This window comes from Ovis canadensis, chromosome 2 (assembly GCF_042477335.2).
Source record: "Ovis canadensis isolate MfBH-ARS-UI-01 breed Bighorn chromosome 2, ARS-UI_OviCan_v2, whole genome shotgun sequence".
NCBI lineage: Eukaryota > Metazoa > Chordata > Mammalia > Artiodactyla > Bovidae > Ovis > Ovis canadensis.
Genome location: NC_091246.1, coordinates 1,286,004 through 1,311,031, shown reverse-complemented (window position 1 = coordinate 1,311,031; position 25,028 = coordinate 1,286,004). Strand labels below are relative to the sequence as shown.

Here is a 25,028-nt window from a genome sequence, read left to right as displayed (position 1 = left end):
TGAAAGCCAGAGGGAGGTGTTCTCGGCGACTTGGGACCTCTGAGCCTCCTCCCACAGAAACCACAGTCAGCGCCTGTTCCGGGGAGCTCCTGCACTGCTTGCTTGGCGGTGGCTGTGCCCTCGCTCTGCCGGGGCAGGGCCCGATGGAGCGGCCTCGCGTAGGGGAGTGGGGTCAACATGGGCCCCGGGCTCTCCAAGGCAGACTCAGCCCTGCACGTGTGGAGAAGTAAGCTGTGTAGCCGGGCTGTGCCGAAGGGCTCCGACTGTCCGACCCAAAGGTACCTCTTTCTTCTTTCGTAAAGGCTGCCTAGGATGCATCTGTTTGGGGCCACTTGCAGCTCTTCAGAATTATTTCACTTGGCTTCTTAGGGACTCTGACACATAGTTGCTTCCTTGCTTACCTGGCCATCTGCAGCTCTTATTTGATGACAAATGATAACAGTTTTTAAAATCGCCTGTTTTGGTGTCCAGATGAACCCACAATGGACCCTTTCTCCAGCGGAGCTTCTTCTCCAGCATAATGTGGTTGTGGGTGCCGGGCATGTGTGCAGGCTGCCTGGAGTTGTTGTCAAACAGGAGTCTGTGTACTCGAGGCCAGTGTCCAGGGAGGGTGGGAGGGGCTAAGTAGCCGCTATGATTTCATATGGCCTTTCAGAGTGGGGAGTGTCTAAGAGAGACGCTTGTGGAGAGGGCAGTGGTGTTGTTACCCCTGGAGTAGAAGAGTTGTTGCTAGACCCAAGAAGCCATTTATAAAATCAGCACTTTTTTTTTTAACCGGAAAGACGCTAATGAAGTCATGTCTCTGTGCTCCCTTTTGTGTTGTGAAATCTTATTTGCTCTTGCTTTCTCAGATAAAACTTTTCCTGGCATTTGTTTTCTTCCAGCCATTCTGAAAGCTTGACAATATTTTAACTTTCTTAGAAGAATAGTTCTGTGTCTTTTGTTTGAAAAGAACACGAGAGAAGACGCTCACCCTGAAACAGAGCATAGTGTGGTTGGCAACCCGAAAGAGATTTTAAGAGTCCATTGGCGTTAACTCTTGGGTCACTGTCCTCTCACTTGAAGAAGTGTGTGTGTGGGGGGGGGTGAGCAGGCTTGGCACCTCATGCTGTGTTGTTTTTGGTGCTCAGAAGCAGGGCCATGGAAGATGCTGTTGGTTCAGTCTACTTTCTGAGGTCTCTTTGGACATAGCGTGTCTTGACCATAACATCAGTGTGTGTGTGTGTGCTGTGTGTGTGTGTGGTCTTTACCATCAGTGTGTGCTGTGTGTGTGTGTGGGGGGGTCTTTACCATAACATCAGTGTGTGCTGTGTGTGTGTCTTTACCATCAGTGTGTGCTGTGTGTGTGTGTGTGTCTTTACCATCAGTGTGTGCTGTGTGTGTGGGGGGGGGGTCTTTACCATAACATCAGTGTGTGCTGTGTGTGTGTATGTGGGGGGGTCTTTACCATCAACGTGTGTGCTGTGTGTGTTGTGTGTGTTGTGTGTGGGGGGGTCCTTTACCATCAGCGTGTGTGTGTGCTGTGTGTGTGTGGGGGGTCTTTACCATCAGTGTGTGTGTGCGTGCTCTGTGTGTGTGCGTGCTGTGTGTGTGTGGGGGGGCGGTATATTTAGACACACGCCCCCCGCCCCCCCCCCCGGGGGGCTGTTTGCTGCCTGACTCGGGTATTCCGCTCTCGTCTATTACATGAAATACGGCACCGCACATGCTGCGCACTGCGCCCCGGAGACCCAGGGGCCTGTGGGCGCCGAGCAGGGAGCGCACAGCGCGCACCCCAAGCCCGTCTGGCTGTGCTGCAGGCTTCATCAACAGTCGGGCTAGAACCCCGGGTTGAGCCACGGCCCCAGCCTGAGGCGCACCTGGCCGGTGACAGGTCCCCCCGGACCGGGGCCGGGGGCGGGCGGTGCCCGCGCCGAGCTTAGCGGAGGCGGCCGGAGAGGAGGCGGCGGCCCCGCGCCCGGGCCCTGCGGATGGCGCCCGGCGGCCCCCGCCCCGGCCGCGTCGCCCCGCGCGGTCAGCTCACTGGTTCCCATCTCCGGCTCCAGGCCTGCGAGCTTCCCGGCCGAGAGCGCCGCCACTCGCGTCCAGGCGGCAGAATGATCCGCGTGCCGCGGAGCCGCGGCCCCGCGTGCGCGCGCCGCTAGAGCAGGGGCGCGCGGCGACGGCCGGGGGGCGCGCAGAAGCGGGGGAGCCGCTAGTGCTGCAGCAGCTGGGAGCTTCTGGGTGAGTCCCCGAGACGGAGGCGGGGTGGCCGCGCCCGCAGCCGGCGGCGAGGCCGGGGAGCCCGGGAATGCCCCGGGATGCGGGCGCGGGGGGCGCGCGCCTGGACCGCCGGGTGGGCCGCGGGCTCTCCGGGTCCCTCCGGGCCGCTCCCTCCAGGTAAACGCGTCCAGCTCTCCCGCTGGCGTCCGGAGCCTCGGCCGGCTCCCCAAAGTGCAGCAAAGTTCAACTCCCGAGCTGGCCAACAGAAGGGTCGGGGCTGCTGCTGGCTGGGGGCAGCTGCTTCGTCCATTTTCCTGTGCATACGTCTGGAACGAACATGAACTGTTTAGAGATTATTGTTTTCCGAAATTTACAGCAGCCATTATTCAATGCGTTTAATTAATATTTTCTGAAGCAGTGTACCCAGACCAGTAGAATTAGCAAATGTTGTTTCAATGAAAGCCCAGACATAATTAGTTTTGACTGGTATATATTTTTCCTAGCTGGAAGAAGATTTTAGCTAATTCAACCAACAACTTACTGGAGATTTTGCAAATCGAACCGAAGTTTCTGTTGATCTATAGAATCTACAGATAGGAGATAGAAAAATCAGCACAAGTTGGTACTTTCAGTGCTTTTCAGAAAAATGGAGACTGTTTCTACAACCAGCCTTCCGAGTTGAGAAATAAGTGGAAAGCCTGCAGGAATTCCGATTTCCTATTGTCATCACCGACACACGCTTCTTATATAATTCTGTGATTGTAGTGCTGCGATATGGGTGTTCTACTATTTAGTTAAATTTACTTTCATCTCAGGGAATTCACTGGTAAATAGTTCTATCCTGTTTTCACAATCCCCACTCTCCTTAAAAGGTAAGGTTTTCATTTTAACTGACCTAATTATTTCATCTGCTTTTAAGGTAGAACTTAAGTAGAAATTATCATCATTTAACTGTTTTTATAGTTTCTTGAATATTACAAATCACTTAAGAATTTTATTTTGAGGCTTTTTTTTTTTTTACAGAGTTGCTTTACTTCAGCTGTTTGCTTTAGACAATGACAGCAAATATTTGACCAAAAAAAAATGCAACTTTTTGGAGGATCATTTCCTCTGTTTAAAACAAAACAATGCCTTTCCAGAAAAGGTGGAAAGAAAATAAAACTGCCTTCAATGAATCTAAACCTCAAACATAAGATATTGGAAAACATGTTAACCCTTCATATGCCACTTCTAACAGTTGGCTTCTATCATTTTTTCACTCACACTTGAAGTTTCTGCTTATTCACACTGAGCTTGTTTTTGTAAAACAGGTGAATTTTCCTTTGTTATTTCAATGAATATGTATGTATACATATAATACTTTTCTATTTTATTTTGAATTTGCTGGTGTTTTGAATTGAGGCTTTTTTAGAACTTAACCCAAACAATATTAGATACCAAATTATTTCAAAATAAATTAATGAACTCTTATCTAGACAAAAATTATATTTCTTTTATTTTTCCATTGCTATATTTTATTTTAGAGTTGAGCTGAACCTTCTAAGATTAAAATAATTCCTTTTAGATTTGTGATGGGTTGTAACTTTCTTGGGGCAAAATATCAGCTTATTTTAATTTTTAACCTCAACATGTCTGTTTTCATCCTGACGGGAACACTGGAGTGTTACCTACCACGCTGGTCTCTTTGTGCCTGGCTGCCTTTCAGGGGAGAGTCTAGCTCTTTTTTAAGGGCCAAAATTATGTCATATTAGTTTCACTTGACAGAGTTACTTTATGCCACTCTCTGCCACACTGGTTCTTGGGCATGCTGTCTCTGTGGGCTTGGAAAGGGCTAGCCTTCAAAGACAATGGGGGGTCCCAGGGCTGGAAATGTGGTGCTGTGTGCCTAACCGGAAAATGTGGTTTCCAAGAGCATTTCTCTCTTTTCAGTTTAGCTCTAAGGTTGCAGACCAACTTTGGAAAGAAAAGCAGCCTTTTATAGCAAATTTCTCAAGTTCAGTGAGCCAAAATATTCATCTGAAATCAGGCACCTTTGATTCCAAGAGGAAGAGTGGTCTCTGTGTCCGGGGTGGGGGGCATTCCTCAGTGGGCTCCTGGTGATGGGGAATAAAGTGGGGCACCAATATCTTCCCTTTTGAAAAGTTATTGACCTGTTTGTTTACAATTCTGTGCTATGATGTCCCAGGGGTACAGCAATTAATCTCTTCAAAGGTTCTGTTAAGTGCGTGGATATATGTGTTTTAAAAATGCCAGTGTGGAAATGTGAGCAGGCTGACTGTATTTGAGCCATTGGATTTATGTGTATGCCATGTAGGCCTCTTTTGGGTGCATTTCGGTGCTCATTAATACAGTTGAAAGGAACTTTATGACAATGTTACATACTGGCTGTGTGTTTACTGAAGTCTGGCTGCTTAGACGGTGCAATAAAATGGCTTTAAAAACAATTATCCCAAGATGGTTGCACATTTGCTTGAGATGCTTTCAGGTGTGGGATATTGGACTTGGGTTGCTAAATCAAGCAACTCATGGATTAAGCATTTACGGGGTGAGGGGTCTTTTTAGCACACTGACACAGATTTAAAAAATTTTTCATTTTCTATCAGAGTTTAGTTGATTAACAATGCTGGGTTAGTTTCAGGTGTGATTCTTACACGTGTGCATATATGTTATTTTTCAAATTATTTTCCCATTTAAGTTACTACTGATTATTGAGCAGAGCTCCCTGTGCTATACATTAGGTCTCTGTTGGTTTTCTATTTTAGATATAGCTGTGTGTACAGAGATTTTTATCGGGGGGTTTCTAGCTCAGACACTGTTTTGAGTAGGATCTTCATGCCTGGACTCAGTGTATTTTAATGGCAGTCAACAGAATGGTTTCTTACAAGTCAGAATTACCCCCTCGATCACAGGGCCTCCCGTATCACTGGACCCTGAAAGAGATGGTCGCTCCTTAGAGACTGGCTTTAAATCTGGCCCCCTCCCCTCCCTGGTACCCGGACCCACTCGTGCCATCTGAACAGAAGCTGAGAACACAGAGTGTGGTCGCCATGAAACAATGCTAGCCAGGCTGGCTGTGGAAATAACCGAGTCTGCAGGGCACCCCATAGAGAGCCATCCAATCAAGTCTGCTCTGGAGCTGTCTGCTAGATGGTGAGCGTTCAGAAATCAGTGCTGCATCTGCCAGAGGACCCTCCGGTCCACTGAAACTCCCACCTGCCTAATGCATCCGGGCAAGAGCTTTTCAGAAGCCAGTTTCCTTCAGGATAAATTTAATACGTCTTGAGGGCCAGGCGCAAGCAAATTGATTCTATCTCTGCACCAGGAAAACTCATAAACATCTGTAAGAACACAGATTTTCCACAACCTCAGGATTAAGGGATGCTATTTTGTGAGAGATCCCAAGCCTACTCCCTTTGTACCTCATGCCAGCATGGCATTTTTTAATTAGGAAGTTGATTAAAGAGGGCATGGTAGACCACAGATGTATGGTCCTCTGGCATGCTTCCAGCTGTTTGTTGTCTGGGTCGGACTCATCACCAGTTGCAGGCAAGAGGGGGGACTGGTGATGAGGCTGAGCGCGGGAGGACGGAGCTGTCCTGGGGTGAGTGCTCGAGGCAGCTGGCTGTGGCTTCCTCCTTGCAAGCCTTCCCTGCAGACACGCTTGCTGGCCTGCGTGAAAGCAGAGATCCCCGCACTTTGAGCACACGAGTCCGGCCTGCCTCGCACACTAATTCCTCAGTGGCCGCTGTGATAGGTCGCAATTTATTTGCATTTTCTGGATTCAAAAATCTGACCTCATGTTGTGGACTTTGGCAAAAACATGGTCCCAGTTCTCGGAATAGCGCTGTGCTGTTTATCTTTAAGAGTAACTGGTTTTCATTGCTTTCTTTTCTCTTTCTTTCTTTTTTGAAAGGGAAGCATCTCTCTTCACTGGCTGTTTTTAGGGCAGTGAGCATCTTATCGGAAGAATAGATGTGGCCCTCGCGTTAGTGTCCCTGTGGCCAGTGTGATGTGAACAAGCGCCACGTGATGAGTGAAGCCCTGCCCCTCCCGTGAGCTCTTTGCAGAGCCTCTTCTCTGCCCAGAGCCCAGAGAGGCAGGGAGGGATGACCAAGAGATAACCAGGGAGAGGCTTCCAAGTGAGCGTGGGCCATGGGCTGGCACCCAGGCCGCTGTGTCCAGGACAGACACTGGCTCAGGGTTCAAGGTCAGGGGAGTGTGTCTCCCTCCATGGGAATTCCAGCTGCTAGGATAGAGATTCTTTTTTTGTTCTCTCCTCTCAAGCCCTACTCGCATACTTATGAATTGTTTGGATTCCGTGTTTTTAAAGTTTCTTAACAGTCTAGTTAGAGTCAGTAACGAGGACGGGCAGTCCAGGGGCTCCTTCACAGTCTTCCCTGGAAGAAAAAAACATCAAAGTCAGTGGTGAAACCTAAACGGAGGGCTCCTGAAACTCTGCTCCCTCCTTCACTTTTAGCACGTTAACGAGCAATTCATACATCCTGCATGCATTGAGCACCTACTGTGTACAGACCCAAAAGAGGGAGCACTGAGACAAATTTCTAACCCACAGTGAGTCAGGACTGTATATAAAAAATCATATATATTTATGTACATACAAAGTAAGTATATATTAATGTATATCTATAGTATATATTTATAAATATAATTATATAAAACTGCAAATTTATATAAATTTATTTTTATATTTGAATATGTAAATATAAACATATATAGCAATTATGTATATGTTATACTAGACATGTAAAATGTTATGTATAGCATACATAATTTATATACTATATAAAAATATATACTTAGTAATCACAATTCTGTGTCTACTTTTTCTTGAATATGTTTTAAATTAGATTAAGCCATTTTTCTTACTTAATAAGAAGAGGAAGATAATCATTGATGTCCATTTCTTAGATGATTAATACTTCAGGGATCCAGGTGATCATTCTGAAAATTAGCTCGCGACTGCATGGGACTGTATTACCATATTTCTCTGTGTAATTGAATATGAGATTTGAGTTTATCCCCTTCTTATGGATCTGAACGCTAAGTGTGGGAGGGCTCTAGGTGGCTGGCCCTAACTCGTCATGGTCGGTATTAATATTTTTATAGCTGTGTGTGGGCGTCAGTCGCCCGGTCGTGTTCGACTCTTTGCGACCCCGTGACTGTAGCCTGCCAGGCTCCTCGTCCGCTGCCCCCTCGTGATTCATAGTTACAGCTGAGTGACTCTTTGCTTGCATGAGAATGTGCAGAACAGGAAACAGATTTTTGTTTTGAGGAAAGGGTGTTGGTACATGTCAGGTGTCTCTCTTGCGGTTTCTGGACGTTTTAGAGCTGTCGCTCCCAGAGACCGGGCACAGAGCCCTTGAGGCAGGCCTGGAGAGCGCAGATCGCAGGGGGCAGCCTCCCGCGGCAGCGCCTTCCGACTCGGGTCTGTGACGTCAGCAGTCAGCCCGGACATGGGGAGCTGGGCAGGGCGGCCACGTGGGCACCCACAGGCTCGCCGCTCGGCTGGAGAGACCTGGAAAGAGGAGAGGCGAGAATTCGGGTCAGAACCTGCCCGTGCCTTCAGACCCTCGGACGCCTCGCCACGTTCCCAGGGAGGCAGGCCTGACCGACACGCCTGTCTGTTCAGACTTTTAAACTCACGTAAAAAGAAAGTTAGATTAGAATCAGAGTCGTGTGCCCTCAGGTCTGGAAGTTTAAGTAGCTCAGACCTCAGAAAGCTGCATGTCTGTACTTCCAAAGGGAACTCTGAGATTGCATGGAAGTGAGAAGTGCTGGAAATCCCAGGTGCTTGTGGAAGCCTTAGTAGGTCCGCTCAGATAAATTTCAGGCCCGTTTGTGACTTGTGCTCTGCTGAGCACGGGACACTTGGTACTGAATTAACACTTGGAATTTTCCACGAACTTTGTGTTATGGATCTTTCACTATTTTTTGCAATTCTTTCCATAGTCCTGAGAACAAGAATGGAGGCAGTTTCACCGCCCAAATGTTCTTCAGTTAATTTGCCATTACTGCGATTTTGTTAGCTCAAAAACAACCCTTTTCCCTAAGAGACCCACACCCACAGTGCAAGCCGAGAAGTGTTATGTGTGTTCCCCAGGGCCGAGTTAACACACCTGTTTACAACTGGGCTGAGCCACCTGTTCGTCTAGTTAATGATCAAAACAGTGTCTGATCAGTGGGGTCAGCTGGATGGGAAGGATGAGGAGGTTTGCGAGATTAGAGGTGACTTCTCATTTTTAATATGTAGCCTTTCGTGTATGTTAAATTTTGAAAGAGTTAGAAAATATACTCGGCCTGTGATAGATATTCATGACTGTCAGCATCCAGGGGTCGGAGGCAGAATGTGTCCAAGGCGTTGTTTGACCAGTGATATTCTATCCTTGGTGCTTTACAGCTTCCAAACTCATATGCAGATGGAGTCATTTGTTTTAGCTTCAGAGGTACTCCTAAATGTGAGGGGTGCTGACTGGGCGATCAGCATTAGAAAAATAGGCCTCTGTGTATATTTTACAAAAAACACAAGCTTCAGCACCACACGTCCACAGTCCTCTCCATGCACAACCCAGTTCCTCACCTGCTCCCCCAAGTCCTCACCCCTTTCTCCCGGATGGGGAGGTGCCCACTGGCTGCGCAGCAGCATCCGACTTGCTCCTGCCCCTGGGTGTCCAGGCAACCGAGGGAGGACCACTGACGGACCCTTAACTGATGCTCGGGGCTCTCCCAGGGCTAGAAGCACAGGTCTAGCTGGGTGATGTCAGCCAGACTGCACTCGTCCTGCTCATTTCTGACCAATTCTCCAGCTCATTAAAGATGGCCAGTGACACTCAGAAAAGTCCCTTTCCCGTTTACTCCTCAGAGGGAATTTCCACCCAGTGTTATTCATTTTGGTCATCCTTAGTCATCTTTTCCTTTTTTTTAAAAAAAAAAAATGTTCCTTTTTACTTTCTCAGTGAGATTTTCCATCCCTAGCTGACTTGGCTGGGATGGTGCTCACACAAAGGCCACCTCATCCTGGTCCAGCTCCCCCTGTAATTCAGGGGTGACCTTGAGCGAGCCCTTTCCACGCTCCCTGTCTTGTGTGCGTACTCAGTCAATAAGTCGTGTCTGACTTTTTGTGACCCCACGAACTATAGCAAGCCAGGCTCCTCTGTCCGTGGGATTTCCCAGGCAAGAATACTGCAGTGGGTTACCATTTCCTCCTCCAGGGGGTCTCCCTGACCCAGGGATTGAACTCCATCTCCTGCATTGGCAGGTGGATTTTTTTTTTTTTTTTACCGCTGAGCCACCAGAGAAGCTGCCTATGTCTTGGGATCCTTTCTTAAAATGGAAGGTTGAACTTTATCAAGTCTCAGCTCCCTTGGGTACCAATACTATACATCTCTGTGTTTGCCCCTCCTGGGCAGGGCCTCCTGGGCAGAGCTGTCACTGTGTGTGGGGGCTTCAGGCTGTGGACCGTGACCCTGCTCAAGGACAGTGCCTCCTCCTCCTTACCTGGGGTCATATGTAGGGGAGAGCAGGAAGCAAGCCCAAGGCCAACAGCTGGATGGTTTAGTGGAGGTGCCATTAGATTGATAACCTTACCCAGCATGCCTCCGGTCGGCGGAACTGACACGGAATCCATCCAGTCAGAGGTTTCTCGGTCACATGGAGAAGTCACTGGACTGTGTGCGGAACTCAGACCTGTGGCTGATGAGCAGCTTCCTCTTCAGCTCTTTTCCCTCTTCTCTGTGACTTTGGCGAGGATCCCATTACGGTGACGGCACACAGCGCGTCGTCCTGGTGGGGCTCATGCACCCGAGGGGTGTGCAGACTCCTCAGCCCTGCTCTGCTGCTCTGCACGTGACCCTGGTGTGGCAGGGCCTCTCCACCTGCCATGGTGCAGGCGGGTAAGGCGCCTGGGTCAGCATCGCGGGCTCCTTGCTGCAGGAAGCAGCCCCACTGGCTCTCTGCCTTGCCCTCTTTTCAAGAAGCGCTGTTCAGATAGTAGTAACAGGCCGAGCACACGCAGGTTAATAACAGCACGTTTTCAGCAGCTGGCATCCATCATCCAATGCATGTCCTACACCCAGAGTGGCAAACAGGACGCTGTGGGCTCAGATAAGCACCAGGTTTCCACCACAGTAGCCAGTGGCACGTCCAGCAGTTTAAAAAAGCGGGCTAAATGTTGTCCTCAAAATACCCCAGTGAGGTCAAGAAGAGCCGTAAGTCCGTTGTGGGGGAGGAAGCGGGGCGGGGACTCAGCCCACGGGTGATGCTAGACAGCTCTCCCTGCGCCTGCTGAACCGTGGGCTTCCCCCGGAGTCACAGGAGGCTTTCCAGGTCGCTGTTACCAAGGAGGCTCCTTTGGGAAATTTTAAATGAAGATGTGTTTCATTTAATATAAAACCTGCTCTATCCAGAGCGCAGAACACCATATGCAAAACTGCTCTCTGAGCGCTGGGACGTGCTTCTCACCCCAGAGGCAGAGGAGAGGGGGACGGAGCCAAAGGCGGGGTGGGCGCCCACACATAGCACAGAAATGCTTAGGATCCCGCTTCGGCTGCTTCCAGCTCTAAGCCACAGTGGACGCTGTAAACAGGGCCGACTAGCGAGACCAGGCTTTTAGAAGGTGAGACATTCAGTGCTGGGACTTCCCTGGCAATCCAGGGGTTACGACCTTGCCTTCCAATGCAGGAGTTGCCCGTTCGAACCCTGGTCGGGAAACTAAGATCCAAAGCATAAAACAGGAGCGATATTGTAACAAATCCGACACTTCAGAAGGCCCACCGCAAAGACACCTTTAAAAACACCTTTGAAAAAGTTCAGTATCATGTGAGAAATGGACAAAAATACCAGGAAAGCACTCTAACGACAGCAGTCTCAGCTCAGACTAGCAAACGCACAGCACTGAATGCTGTACTTAAGGATTTTATGTGAAGTCCACGAGAATCTATGGGATTACAGGTACTGTTATCATCTCTATGATTGGAAAAGGGGAAATAATATGCTAATTAAAGGGTTTGAGTTATTCTATATTAAGCATATATGCCATATTGTTTAAGAAAATAACCCCCCACATGAAAGCTTTTTATTGAACATGAATGTAATTGAAGATTCTCCATATCTGTAATTCAGAAATTGTTTGGGCCAACAATCCTAATTTTAAGTAGACTCAGCACTTATTTACAGAATAAACCTAAATATATGACTACCTAGAGGTTTATCCCTTCTTCTAAATGATTAACTAAAGTCTTATGACATTCAAAAATAATTCCACGAGGTGTCTTATAAAATAGTTAAAAGACATCTAACAAAATAATGGGAATAGTTACTTCTTCTTTTCTCTGGAAATCTCTATGTTTGAGCGAGGATTTTTCTTTTTTCCACAGAGAGAGGTATGTTACAGATAAATTATAATGAGTCCTTCAACAGAGTGAGGGCTGTGCCCCAAACATGTCCATAAAAATTATGAAGCCATGCAATTCAGGATTCACTGTCTTTCAAATTAGTAATACCTGCGCCTCTATGTTGAGATCAAATTTGAGCATGACTCACTCTCAGAGTGAGAAACACACAGCGATCTCCCTCCCGTTCCTGCGGCAGAGGACGGTAAGGAACCGTGAGCCCACCCTTTGAATCTCTCCTGTGAGCCCATCCTCCTTGTTCCAGAGGTTCTCTGAGCTCCAGCAGGAGGTCGAATAGTCTCTTCCTACATAGGCTCTCGGAGGAAAGATGTTCAGCTTCCTCTTATACTCTTGAGAAATTTTTCAAAAATAGTTATTTCAAACTACTTTATGAACCAACACCATGCTTCTCTGAAGCCTCCGGAATGTCCATTCTGTCATCTGCTCTCAGGCCCTGCTGAAATGGGCAGACAGCTGCCCAGCCAGCTGCAGGCCCTCCAGAGGGCCCATCCCGGAGTCCCCACCCCCACCGAGGGGTGTAGGCAGGAGTGTTCAGGGAGCTCCTTCCCAGGGCCTGTGGACCTCAGATCCTTCTCTGCTTCCAAAGTTTTATTTTTAGACCAACTGAAATTTTCATAAGATGGGCTAGATGTTATTAGTTTATTATTATTATTATTATGAGCAAGCCGCTACAGAGCCCGGGACACTGAAATAACAGAACCAAACAACAGGCAGCTGCTTCCTTCCCCGCGCGTCACTGATGCCTCAGTGGCTGTGGGTGTAGAGCCTGTGTCTTATCACTCACATGTGCTCCTTCTGAAAAGGAAAGTGTGAGTAATTTCTCAGGCATTGAGTTCATGTGCGGAGAAGGCGATGGCACCCCACTCAAGTACTCTTGCCTGGAAAACCCCTTGGACAGAGGAGCCTGGTGGGCTGCAGTCCATGGGGTCCTGAAGAATTAGACACAACTGAGTGACTTTCCTTTCACTTTTCACTTTCATTCATTGGAGAAGGAGATGGCAGCCCACTCCAGTGTTCTTGCCTGGAGAATCGCAGGGACAGTGGGCTGCCGTCTATGGGGTCGCACAGAGTCGGACATGACTGAAGTGACTTAGCAGCAGCAGCAGACTTCATGTGATTCCATGCTTTAGATTTCGCTTCTCTCCATGCCCAGGTCACCCACAACGTGTGTTTTCTCCGCTTCGTCCTTTCTCTTCCAACATGGCGGCAGCCAGCAGCTCCCCGGCCGCGTGGTGAGGAGACGCGCTCCTCTCTCCTGCCCTTCTCCACCTTGGTCCTCTTCCCCTCACCCGCTTTAGGACCAGAGCCTCTCGATATTTCTCGGGGTCCTGCCTCTCCTGATGGGCTCCCCCGCCCCGGGTGCAGGTGAGACAGCCACGTGCAGTGGTGTGTTCCTTGCACAGCACGGTGCAACGAGCATGGTCCCGTCCGGCCTTCTGTAGCTGGGCGCAGACTGTCTGCGTCTCTACAGGACCTACAACAGGAAGAACGACCCGAAAAGCTGCCTGTGCCCTGCCGCTCAGTCGCGTCCAGCTCTGTGCGACCCCGTGGACTGTGACCCGCCAGGCTCCTCTGTGCATGAGGTTCTCCAGGCAGGACCTGGAGGGGGTTGCCGTGCGCCGTCCAGGGAAAAGCAACCTTAGAAAACCTCCGGAGCGCTGTATTCTTGTGCAGGGAGAATTGTGGTCTGTCCTTTGTTGGTCAAAGAGAGGACCCAACCAGGTCAGAAACCCAAGCAAGAAGCGGTGGAAATGCAAGCAGCGTGGACCAAAGCTAAGTGGGGGCAGAGAGAAGGGAAGAGGCGCACGGCACCACCGCGGAGGCCCGTAGCTCCGCCCCTTCCGCAAACTCTCCATCTCACCCCCGCGGTCCGGACTTGCACTCCCGCCACTGCCAGCCACAAGCCTGAGCTTCACCCAAGCAGCGTTGTCTCACACCCGGTAGGAACCTCAGTACTCGTGTCCCAGCCCCGCGGCTCACGCGTGTCCCGGGCTAAGGCGTGGATTCACTGCAGGACCTCAGGACGGTGAGGCAGTGCAGTGGGCACACCCCAGTAATGGCTTGAAGGCGCTGCACACGGACTCACTGGTGTTCAGGGTTTCTGCTGGGCTGACTGGCCCAGCAATCCCAGGGCAGACAGTCAGCGCCTTGAGTGGAGTATGCCTGTTCTCAAATCCTGAACAGCGAGTGTCTTAAGGGAGATCGCAGGTTCGAAGCACAGTAGGCATGCAGGGTGTTTACTTGGACTGAGCTGCTCGGAGGTGCGGGCACGGGGCTCGCGAGGCCTCCCTGTGGGCCCCCGCTCCCCTGACCACGGTCAGACCCGCTGGGGAGGGAGGGGCAGGAGGCCGGCCTTGTCTGAGCACGCGGGGCTCCAGGGCGTCAGCCCTGCCCTGCGCGGCTCCCGCCGCCTCCCCCAGACCCGCCTGAGGCCCGCGGCCCTGAGCTCTCGCGTCCTCTGCCCCCTTTCTGTTACATCAGCGGAGTTGGAGAAGCTTTATTAGAAGAGGCAGGGCAGCTACCTGATCTGGGCTGCGGGCCCGTCCCTGTCTGGCCGCATCAGCGCCGCCGCACAGGGTGGACACAAGCGTGTGTGAGGCGTGTGCCGCACGTCTGTGGGCTCACGCTCCGTCGGCCAGGATTTACCAGCAGCCTCCTTTTGATCAAAGTCATAAGGTCCTCACCCGTCATCTGCAGGCTTGAAACCGGATCCCTCTGGTCCTGTTCAGATCAGACCGGGGTGTGGCGGCGAAGCAGAGGTGAGCAGGGCCGGGAGAGGAGCGGCAGGGTTTCAGTGTTTAACCCAGGCGGATAGCGCGTCCACAGACCGCAGGCCTTTGTAGGAGGTTCCTTCTGTTTCCTATTTTTTATTCGCTCACGCTCAGCTCTTGGTAGAGGACTTTGCCTGGAAGCTCCCTTCCATCTGAAAGCTGTTCAGATAATTATTCTCTCACCCCTTTCTTTAACCACCTCTGTATTCGATTAGATGTTGCGGTTGTAAGAAAAAAAACTCCACTCCTGTCTGTTCTTAGGAATTTTATAGACCAATAGGGAATAAAATACAAATTTATAGATGACTCCAGTGTGATGTAAAATTTGGTACAAATGGTAAGGAACCACAAATTACATGTTATGATTTTCTCAAAGAAGAGGGGGACGGTGTCAACAGGGGTAGAGTGGGATAACGTGAAGAAGATAGTATTGGAGACAGCCCTCAAAAGGAAAGGAAATCTCAGCAGATAATTATAGGAGAGGAGAAAATTCAGGCAGGGAAATAAGGTGAGGAGATCGCCTGGGAAAGACACACGTGGCTTTGCCGACAGACGACTTGGAGGCTGCTTCTTGCTGGGAGAACGGTGTGGGGGGACGCAGAGGACAGACCCGAAGCCAGGTGGGGTGGTCCCAGAGGGCCGTGCCTCCCAAGAGTCTTGGTGTGCTGAGATGATGACTTTGTTCTGCAGATAATGGGGGAATTACTGGAGGGTTTTGTGTGGTTGAGTGACAAGGCCAGCGCTATTCTCCGGGATAATTAACCTGGCAGCCAATCAGTGGCTACTTCCTGCCAATTCTGTCTCGGAAATAGCTCTCCCAACTGTCTTCCCTCCATTCCTTGCACCGCTCTCGCGGAGTAGACTGTCATTATCTTCCTCCTGGACTCGCAGTCCCCTCCGAGGCCGCTCGCCCACCCCCACACGTGCTCTCACGCACGCCTGTAAATGCAGCTACGTTCCGTTTTTAGACGAATTATTCCGAAGTTCAGCTTTGGCATTTTCATGCTCACAAAGCACCAGGGGCTTCCTGTTTCCTCCAGGATTAAACCCAAACACTCAGCTGCCATCTGAGGCCATCATTACCCCGCCCATTCTCAAGCCTGCCTTCTAGCCAGGTCCTGTCCTCCTCAGCTGCGTGTCTTCAGGGTGGCGAGGAGCTTGACTCTTCCCCAGCCCCGCTCAGCTGTTCTGTTTGTCCCTGGTGTCCACGCAGGCGCACTGTGTCCACCCATCAAAGGCCGATTCTCAGGCTCCCTTTCCTCAGGTCCTTCCTGTTTCTCCCGGAGGAAATCCAGGCCTCTCCCACAAAACTTTACAGCCTCGATCTTGGTAGGCTCCCCACTTCCTCTCCTGTATGGACAGCTATTTAAGTCACAGGTCAGCCTCCCCTGTGAGGCTCTGAACGCTGCCCTTCAAGCCCATCTTCCTACCGGAACATTGAACATGGCTGGTGCTCAGCAAGCCTGCTGGCGGGCGAGAGGCTGGTGGGGAGACCTGGAGCACAGTCTTTATTGCTCTCAGTTCAGCTCAGTCGTGTCGGACTCTTTGTGACCCCACGAACCCCACCACGCTAGGCCTCCCTGTCCATCAGCAACTCCCGGAGTCCACCCAAACCCACGCCCATTGAGTTGGTGATGCCATTGAACCATCTCATCCTCTGTTGTCCCCTTCTCCTCCTGCCTTCAATCTTTCCCAGCATCAGGGTCTTTTCAAATGAGTCAGCTCTTCGCATCAGGTGGCCAAAGTATTGGAGTTTCAGCTTCAACATCAGTCCTTCCAGTGAACACCCAGGACTGGTCTCCTTCAGAATGGACTGCTTGGATCTCCTTGCAGTCCAAGGGACTCTCAAGAGTCTTCTCCAACACCACAGTTCAAAAGCATCAATTCTTCGGCACTCAGCTTTCTTTACAGTCCAACTCTCACATCCATTTGTGACCACAGGAAAAACCATAGCCTTGACTAGACGGACCATCTTTGTTGGCAAAGTGATGTCTCTGCTTTTCAATATGCCGTCTAGGTTGGGGCTTCCCTGGTGGCTCAGACGGTAAAGCGTCTGCCTACGATGTGGGAGACCCGGGTTCATCCCTGGGTCGGGAAGATCCCCTGGAGAAGGAAATGGCAACCCACTCCAGTATTCTTGCCTGGAAAATCCCATGGACTGAGGAGGCTGATAGGCTACAGTCCATGGGGTCGCAAAGACTCGGACATGACTGGGCGACTTCACTTTCTCTCTTTCTTTCTAGGTTGGTCATAACGCTTCTTCCAAGGAGTAAGTGTCTTTTAATTTCATGGCTGCAGTCACCATCTGCAGTGATTTTGGAGCCCCCCAAAATAAACTCAGCCACTGTTTCCACTGTTTCCCCATCTATTTGCCATGAAGTGATGGGACCAGATGCCATGATCTTAGTGTTCTGAATGCTGAGCTTTCAGCCAACTTATTGCTCTCAGAGTGGTCACCATCTCATCTTTTGTGGGGGCCTCACAAGTCCCAGGTTCCTGCCCTGATCCAGTGTGGAGCTATTTCTGCCAGGAATGGCAGCCCCCTCACTCTGCTCTGCGCTACTACGTTGTGTGCCTTGAACTTCGCGACGAGTGTGTTGCCACTGCAGGGAGGGAAGGGCGTGAGGTGCTTAGGACACTGGCTGAGCCAGTGTGCCCCGACGTTCCCCTGAATCACCAGGAGGTTTCCTGTGGCTGAGCCGGTGTGCCCCGACGTTCCCCTGAATCACCAGGAGGTTTCCTATGGAAAGCATGCCTCTAAACTCCCTGAAGAAAAATTTCATGAGCCAGGTGTACAGACTCCTATTGAAAACCTTAGCCATCCACACACTTTATTTCCCTTCATCTACTTATTCAGTATAAGTGTGTTCCCGTTCGGACCATTTGCTACCTCTTAAAAAATAAATAATTGTGTATCTGCCACTTGAATTCAAGCTGTTGAGAGGACCCTCGAAAACCCAAACTCCTAACGCTTATTCATAGCGATCAATGCTAGTGCTGGGAGGGAAGTGGAACTGAGCTCCTGGAAAGGAAGAGCCCTTCCTTTTCCTGAATTTCTCCTCCACCAGAGCAGGGTCTGGGATGGACAGAGGAGGAGTTAGGGGCTCAGAATCCCGGGAGCCGTGTGCGCTGAGAGAGTGTTCCCCAGCAGGAGAGCCTCTGACCTTTCTGTCTAGCCTCAGAAGTGTCATCATTCTGATCCTGAGAAGGAGGAGCCTGGAAGTGAAGTGGGGCACACTCATGCCAGGCCCATGAATGCTGGCATTTCTCATGCTGGGTCATCATGGAGAAACCCGCTGGATGCCTGGAACAGCTCTGTCTGCAGAAGTGACCTTAGGATGGAGCAGTCTCCGTGACGCATCTGCTCCTAAGATTCTGTGCTGTGTAATTCTAAGACCAAAAATTTGGTTTAGCAATTTAAATAGTGTGTGAAGGTATTAGTCATTCAGTCAGGTCCAACTGTTTTGTGACGCCAGGGACTGTATCCCACTAAGCTCTTCTGTCTGTGGACTTCTGTAGGCAAGAATGCAGGGGTGGGTTGCCATTTCTTTGGGGATTTTCCTGACCCAGGGACTGAACCCGGGTCTCCCGTATTGCAGGTGGACTCTTTACTGTCTCACACTGAAGTGGGTAACCATCCCCTTCTCCAGGGGATCTTCCCCACCCAGGGATCAAACGCAAGCCTCTCACATTTCAGGCAGATTCTTTACTGTCTGAGCCAGCAGGGGAGCCCACGGAACAGTGTGGCTGTGCTGACTTAAACTCACTCAGGGGAAACAGCCATTTAGGCATGGAACTTGCTTCTGTGTATTTTCACCCAAAGCTGGTTTGAGGAGTCCACTTTCACCATCTGACATGGGAGAAGCCGAACCCGTGCGGTCCACGTAGGTGAAGTGTGCCCAGGGTGACACCCTCTGCCTGCAGTGTTTACCCGGAACTTGCGGTGTCCTTTCCCGCCACTGCTGGGCTCCGCTGAAACAGTGGTGGTTTTCCAGACGGGGCAGGGGTGTGCTGGGCAGCTGCACAGCCTTCGTAACTGAGCCCGTCTCATCTCCGAAGCCGGTCTGAGTTCCCAGTGACACAGACTGACAGATGGCCGCGGCGCAGGTGCAGAGGGGGAGCTGCTCTGTGGCACTTCAGCAGGAGTGGGGAGAATGGATCACAGGATGAAGAAGGGAAAGAAAACCAGCAGCGAGTGCTTTCTGTTAGGTGCGAGTGACGAGGATGGGGAAGATCCTCAGAGCAAAAGCATAGATACGGCGCTGGGTGCGGGCCAGGAGGCTGAGGTTCAAGGCACCACCCTCTTTCCAAAGTTCAGGCGAGGGCCCTCCTCTTCATGCTTGGGACCTGTCCTTCCCTTCCTGGGGCTGTCTGTACTGCTAGCCGGCCGATCCCGGGGACACCTAACTGCTCAGGGGACATGTTACTGAACGTGTTCGTTTCCCACCCAAAGCTGGAGTGTGTCTCCTCGAGAAAGTGCATCATGCCTCAAGTGTGTCAGCCCCACCGTATGGGTTTTCAGGCACCCCACACATGTGAAAGGTGCTCCGAAGATTCTCGTTTGGGGATGAGACTGCTTGCGTGCAGACAGCACGTGTTGTTAGTAGGTTTTAAATCCAGTATGGCCGCGAGCTCTTGGTTTACCTCTTGGTATCTGTATTGCTTTCTGCTTCCGTGTAATTCTAACTCAAAGTTCTGTTCTTGAACAAAAGAGTCTTCGAGAGACCCTGCAAATCAGAAGTATAAAGAAGAAAGCCTGTTTTAACTGCGTGTCGCAAGCGTGTGTGAGCGGGGTCCCTGGCGTGGTTCATTGTGCGGCGGCTCTTCTGCGGGCGGCAGGGTCTTGAGAGGCAGATCTGTCCTCCTGGGAAGGAAAGTGGCGAGTATTGTTTCAGTTGACGATGGTGTTTATTACTCACCCAGCCTTGCGCTGTGGTCATTTTCCCGACAAGCTGGGTTTTGTTTTGGTTCGTTTTATCTTCATTCAAGATTTTACAATTTTTGTTGTTTTTTCAAACTCTTCATTGCAGTATAGCTTTCTACAGTGTTGTGTTTCTGCTGTGCAACAAAGCGCATCGGCTACCCGCACGCATCTCTTCTTCCTTAGACTTCCTTCGGGTTTAGGGGCCCACAGGACATTGAGCAGCGCTCCCTGAGTCATACAGCAGGTTCCCAATAATTGTCTGTTCATACAAAGCATCAGAGGTGTACACATGTCAGTCCCCGCCCCCCATCCATCCCAGCCCTTCTTTCCTATCTCCTATGGGCACCCTTCTTGGCGTCTGTACCTCTGTTCTTTACATCTGAGTCTCTGTTTTCTGCTTTGCAAGTAGGTTTTATCTGTACCATTTTTCCTAGATTCTACATTTATGAGCAATACTGTGTGATATGTGTTTTCTCTTGCTAACTTACTTCGCTCTGTGTGACAGTCTCTAGGTCCAGCCGCCTCTCTGGACAGTTTTGCTCTTTCTCACGGCTGAGTCGTGTTCCCCTGGATATATGCACCGCGTCTTCCTTTTGCTCATTCCTCTGCTGATGGACATGCAGGTTGCTCCCAGTTTCTGGCTCTTGTAAATAGGGCTGCCGTGAACACTGGGGTGCACGTGTCTTTTTGAATTACTGCTTTCTCCCTGTGTATGCCCAGGAGTGGGATTGCTGGGTCACATGGTTCTGTTTTCAGTTTTTTGAGAAGCCCCCATATTGTTCTCCACGTGGCTGCAGCAATTTCTAATCCCACCCACAGTGCAGGAGGGTTCTCTTTTCTCCACATCCTCTCCAGCATTTATTGTTTGCAGATTCTTTTTGACGATGGCTCTTCTGACTGGTGTGAGGTGCTACCTGTAGGATGCTTGGCCGGCCCAGTGAGAATTGCGGAGAGCTGTGCTGATTCAGTCCAGACACCACCCAGGTGTTCTTTCGGCTGAAATGAATCTGTGAGCCTGCTGACCACACTGCGGGGATGGGATCCCCCCTCCTGGCCCCAGCCTCACTAAAGGGAGTCTTCCTTCAGAAATAGGGGCACTTGATTTTCAAATTTCGACTATGGTGCTTCTTAACACCTTTTGGTAAACAAAAGTCAGTAGATGGGAATTTCCTGAGGCCCCAATCCGTGCTGAAGGTGGTGCTGGGTAATTTGAGGATGTGAAGGAAGAGCTGGCCGTGACAAGGAGTGAAGGGAGAAGGTGCCCCAGTGGGGGGGGGGTGTCGTGAGCTGCCGGCCTTGCCCAGTGAGCGGGGCAGGCACACCCCTGCCACTCTCGCTTCCTCCGTCCACACTCCTGACAAACCACTCAACGTCTCCACCTACAAAACGGAGCATTGCATAAAGACATCATGGCCACCAAGGGTCCTGGGGGAGTAAAATAAGATCATATTCCTGAAACGTGAGTTTCACACCCTCTGCTACCGTGATGATGGTCTTAGTTTTCCTTTTTTTTTTTTCTTTTTAATCATTTTTAAACTAAAATTACGGATGGAAACTGACTGCTTCCTCTCTGGCTCATAATAGATGCTGAGTGAATGCAAGTTGAATAATTTATTGAATGAAAACAAAGACATGTCCTGTCCCAAAAGGGACTTGAGGCCGATTATGATGGAGGGGCACTCAGAAGCAGCCCCCCGTCACAGCGCTCTTGCTTCCGCATTCAGAGTCCTGCTCGTAAAGCAGCCGACTGGCCCTTCTCTCAAGGACCTTGTTCACATGTCCGATGGTGACTGCATAGTGCAGTGTCTGTAATCTGATTAATCATTTGGGTTTCTGCAAAGTGTTGGACGAGACAAAAGAGCCCATTCACATTCTCCACGAGCTACAGGTATTTGACGAGGTTTCCCCTTTGTGTTGGGTTCCTGCCGTGTGAGCACACAGCGCTGCCTGTCTGCCCGGGGTTGGAGGGCACGCCTTGCTCGCTTCGAGCAGACAGCAGCACGCTCATTGCGGGACCGGCAGTGAGCGCGGACGTCTCTGGAGTCTGAAGTCTAGCAGCCCCTCCCCTTCTCAAAGGAAGAGGGTCCCACGTTGCCAGAGCTCACCTTTTATAGACAAACAGACGCACATGAAGGAACAAACCCAGCCCGAGTCTGAGCACTTGTTTCACCAATTTGTGCAAAACAGGCTGAACATCTAGACGACACGTCCTGACTAATCAGCTCATGATTCGCTCCCTTATTCGATCTGCCTAAAAGTTCCCCCTCGGGTCTGGCTGAGTACCTGTTCACAGAAGTAGTCTCATTGTTTTATATTTGGGACAGTATTGATGCCTCAGTTCATTTCCCTGCATTTGTGCGTGTATTTTCTGCAGTAGTTATGAAAGGTGCCATTGTTGATGTTCGTTAAGGACAATTGATGGAAGCAGTTTTAACTTGTTATGAATAGGAATCTGGGGTAGACAGAGGACTTGTTGTGAGCCTGACTTTTATAAGATGTCACACCGCTTTCCTTCATTTTTGTGTCAGCGTGGTCTAGCTCAGTGCCGCGACTATGATGCGTCTGCGAAAGCTTTTGTTTGACCCTAGTCGCAAACCTGAAAGTCTGGGCAGTATGGGGGATTTACATGATATTCCCATATTTAAACATTCAGTTGAAAGAAACCTTCTAGAATAGCTGCCCTCACCAACCCTTCAGTTGTGCTCCATTCTCTGATACACCTGGGTGTTGGGAGCAGAGCTTAGCACAGAATAGGGTTCAGAAGTGTGAGTTAAGTGATGAGAAAATAGATGTGTCTACCCACATATGTGAGATGGGACGGATCAGAGTTCAAAAGGAGCCTTCAACTTGTCTGTTTCGAATAAAGTTTCCTTATATAGAGAGAAAATGAGACAAAGAGGAAGGAAAAAAGGCAGAGACACGGGCGGGCAGAGACTCGGAAACAGAGAAGAGGGGAAAGTCAAGTGAGATGAAACGCGGAGGGCAGAAAAGGAGCGTGTGGAGTCAGGGAAGAGAGGCGTCGGCGCTGGCCTGCAGAGGGCGGGCGGGGCTGCGGGCTCAGGTAGACGCAGGTTTCCCTGTGGCTTTACTCAGGATGGGAAGACGGGATCGGTGCCCGGCCAGGTCCCGCCACCGGGACCAGTCCTTCCAGGGGCAGCTGGGCTCTGCCGTCAGTCCTGGAGCAGAGGCCTGACCTGGGGCTGATGGTCCCTGCCCTGCGTTCTCCTGACACCCGCGGATGTAGCATCCGCTGCTCTGGGCTCTTTGTGAATAAAGGCAGCTTGTAGAACATCGACTCCCTACGGGAGAACACCCAGCGCCCTCCCCACCCACCACCTGAGCTTAGAACCCGGAAGGAAGAGTTGATTAGATTCTTTTAACTCGTCACCTTACTGAGGACAGACTGCCCCACCTCATTGTTTTGGAAAGATGTGCTTTGTTTATGGCGCACTGTTCACCCTGGGAGATGCCACCGTGTACGTACCCGGGAGAGACACAGGCCCCTCACTGAGGATGCAGAGAGAGAGGCCTGCGTAAAGTCCCGTGTCCTTAGATTCCACAGGACTGGCTTATGGAGAACTTTGCGTTATCGAAAACTGATTTTACTGGGAGCTGACTATTAGAAGTATTATGCTGCTCTGCATAAGTAATTCCTTATGAAACGAGGAAGTTAGGGATGTTTAGATTACAGGGTCATGTCAAATATTCTAGAATAAAAAATACAAAGTCCAGAGGCAATCAGAAACTAAACATCTCTACTCACATAAACTTAAAACTGTGTATTTTGACTATTTCATGTATTGTTCGCATGTTTGAAACCCACCATATCAGTTTTACTCTCAATGACTTGCAAATAATTATTATACACAAAGAAGAAATGTTTATGTAAAATGATTGGAATTTCTGAGTGAATTTAATTTCCTTTTATGTTGTGTCTTGATGTAAAACCATGCTGATCATTCTAGTGTTTCAAAATAATAAACTGACTTTAGGCCAGGTTAAACGGCTTGGGAATCTCTCCAAAGTCATTGACATACCAAACAATATTGATTTTTTCCCTTTGCTTTAAGCTTAATTAAAAGGATGCAATACATCAGCAAGCTGGTAGACAAGCATCCAGAGCCAAAGTCTGGTTGAGAAATCTGACCAGAGAAAGGTTGCGATGGCTGGAAGGAGACTGTGATGAGATTGGATGTTTCAGGAGAAAAATCTTGAATGAAGCTCTCTTCCAGTCAGTCAGTGTGTATGGGGGACTCTCACACTTCGTTTTAAAGAGTGGATGAGTCAGCATCAAACGGAGCTGAAGAAAAGCAGATGATGAACTATGCGGATGTTTGAAGTTTTCAGTTTCATTGATAATTGCGCTGTATATTGTTTACTTAGCACCGAGCCCTGCAGTGGTGCAGCCCCGCGGCTTCCCTGGGGCCCCCTCTTGAATGCAAGGGTCCCCGCACCCCGCGCCAGCCCACCCCGCCTCCTCCTCGCCCAGGGCGCAAGCCCGCCTCGCCCGCAGATCCGGCTCCGCTCCGCCCCAGGCCCACAGCCCTGACCTGAGCCCGGGGCGTGGCCGCAGTGGGCGGGGGCGCTCCCGGGAGCCTGTGGCCGCATCTGTGGCCTGCCTGGGGCGGAGGGACACCCGCACATCCCTGGCGACGCTGCCTGGGCCAGGTGCACTGTGTCGGGTCCTTCGAGACGAGCCTAGTGACCACGTCATGCCCCTTTGAGTAGGCTCGGGGTTCTCACGGCCGAAGAAGAGGCGCCGCACCCTGCAAGCCGCGGTGCTGTGAACGGCAGCGCCGGGCTGCCCCGCGGGTCTCAGCGTTAAGATGCTAGAACCCGCAGAGCCCACACCTCCCTGATGATGACGGCCTTAATTGACACCCCCTGCCAGAACGAGGATTTTTATTATCGACGGCAGAATCCAAAGTGTTTGTTGCTAAAACACAGAGGAATACTCATCGCATGAAGAATTTTGACTCCTTTGTTTTAGAAGTCTTTAAATGAAAGTCTACAGACTTTATCCTGGCAGGGTCTGTATCTTAATTCCAGCTGGGAAATTGTTACTGCAGAAGCATTCTTTAAATCAAATCAGAGCTCCTCCATAAGGCTTTCCTGAGACCCCATCCCAGAAGGAACGCTTGTTCTTTAGCTGCATGGAATGATTTCACATCTGATTGTTTATCACATAGGGTTTCTCTGTTTTATATATAGATATGTATATGAAATTCTGTCTTGTCTCCTCAGAAAGAGATCTGATCTCTGAGGGAAAAACCTGACTTTCCCTGGCTGCTCCCACCGTGTTTGGTCATCAGTACACACAAGGGCTTTCCAGGTGGCGCTAGGGCTAAAGAACCACCTGCCAGGGCTGCTGCTGCTGCTGCTAAGTCGCTTCAGTCGTGTCCGACTCTGTGTGACCCCATAGACGGCATCCCACTAGGCTCCCCCGTCCCTGGGATTCTCCAGGCAGGAACACTGGAGTGGGCTGCCTTTTCCTTCTCCCACCTGCCAGTGGAAGAGACATGAAAGATGCAGGTTCTATCCCTGGATTGGGAAGATCCGCTGGAGGAGGAAATGGCAGCCTACTCCAGCTTTCTTGCCTGGGGAATCCCATGGACAGAGGAGCCTACAGCCCACGGGGTTGCAGAGCTGGACACGGCTGAATCGGCGTTACACACACGCACACACGTAGTATAAAGAGTTACT

At 50.3% G+C, this 25,028-nt stretch overlaps 1 protein-coding gene across 1 annotated transcript in view; it reads left to right on the top strand.

The window, feature by feature from the left end:
- Positions 1 to 1,701: 1,701 nt before the first annotated feature.
- MYT1L (myelin transcription factor 1 like) overlaps positions 1,702 to 25,028 on the top strand; it is a 394,605-nt gene continuing 371,278 nt past the window's right edge. Inside the window, exon 1 of the mRNA XM_069573812.1 lies at positions 1,702 to 2,223. The gene's annotated coding sequence lies outside the window, so the exon portion shown is untranslated. The remainder of the gene's footprint in view (positions 2,224 to 25,028) is intronic.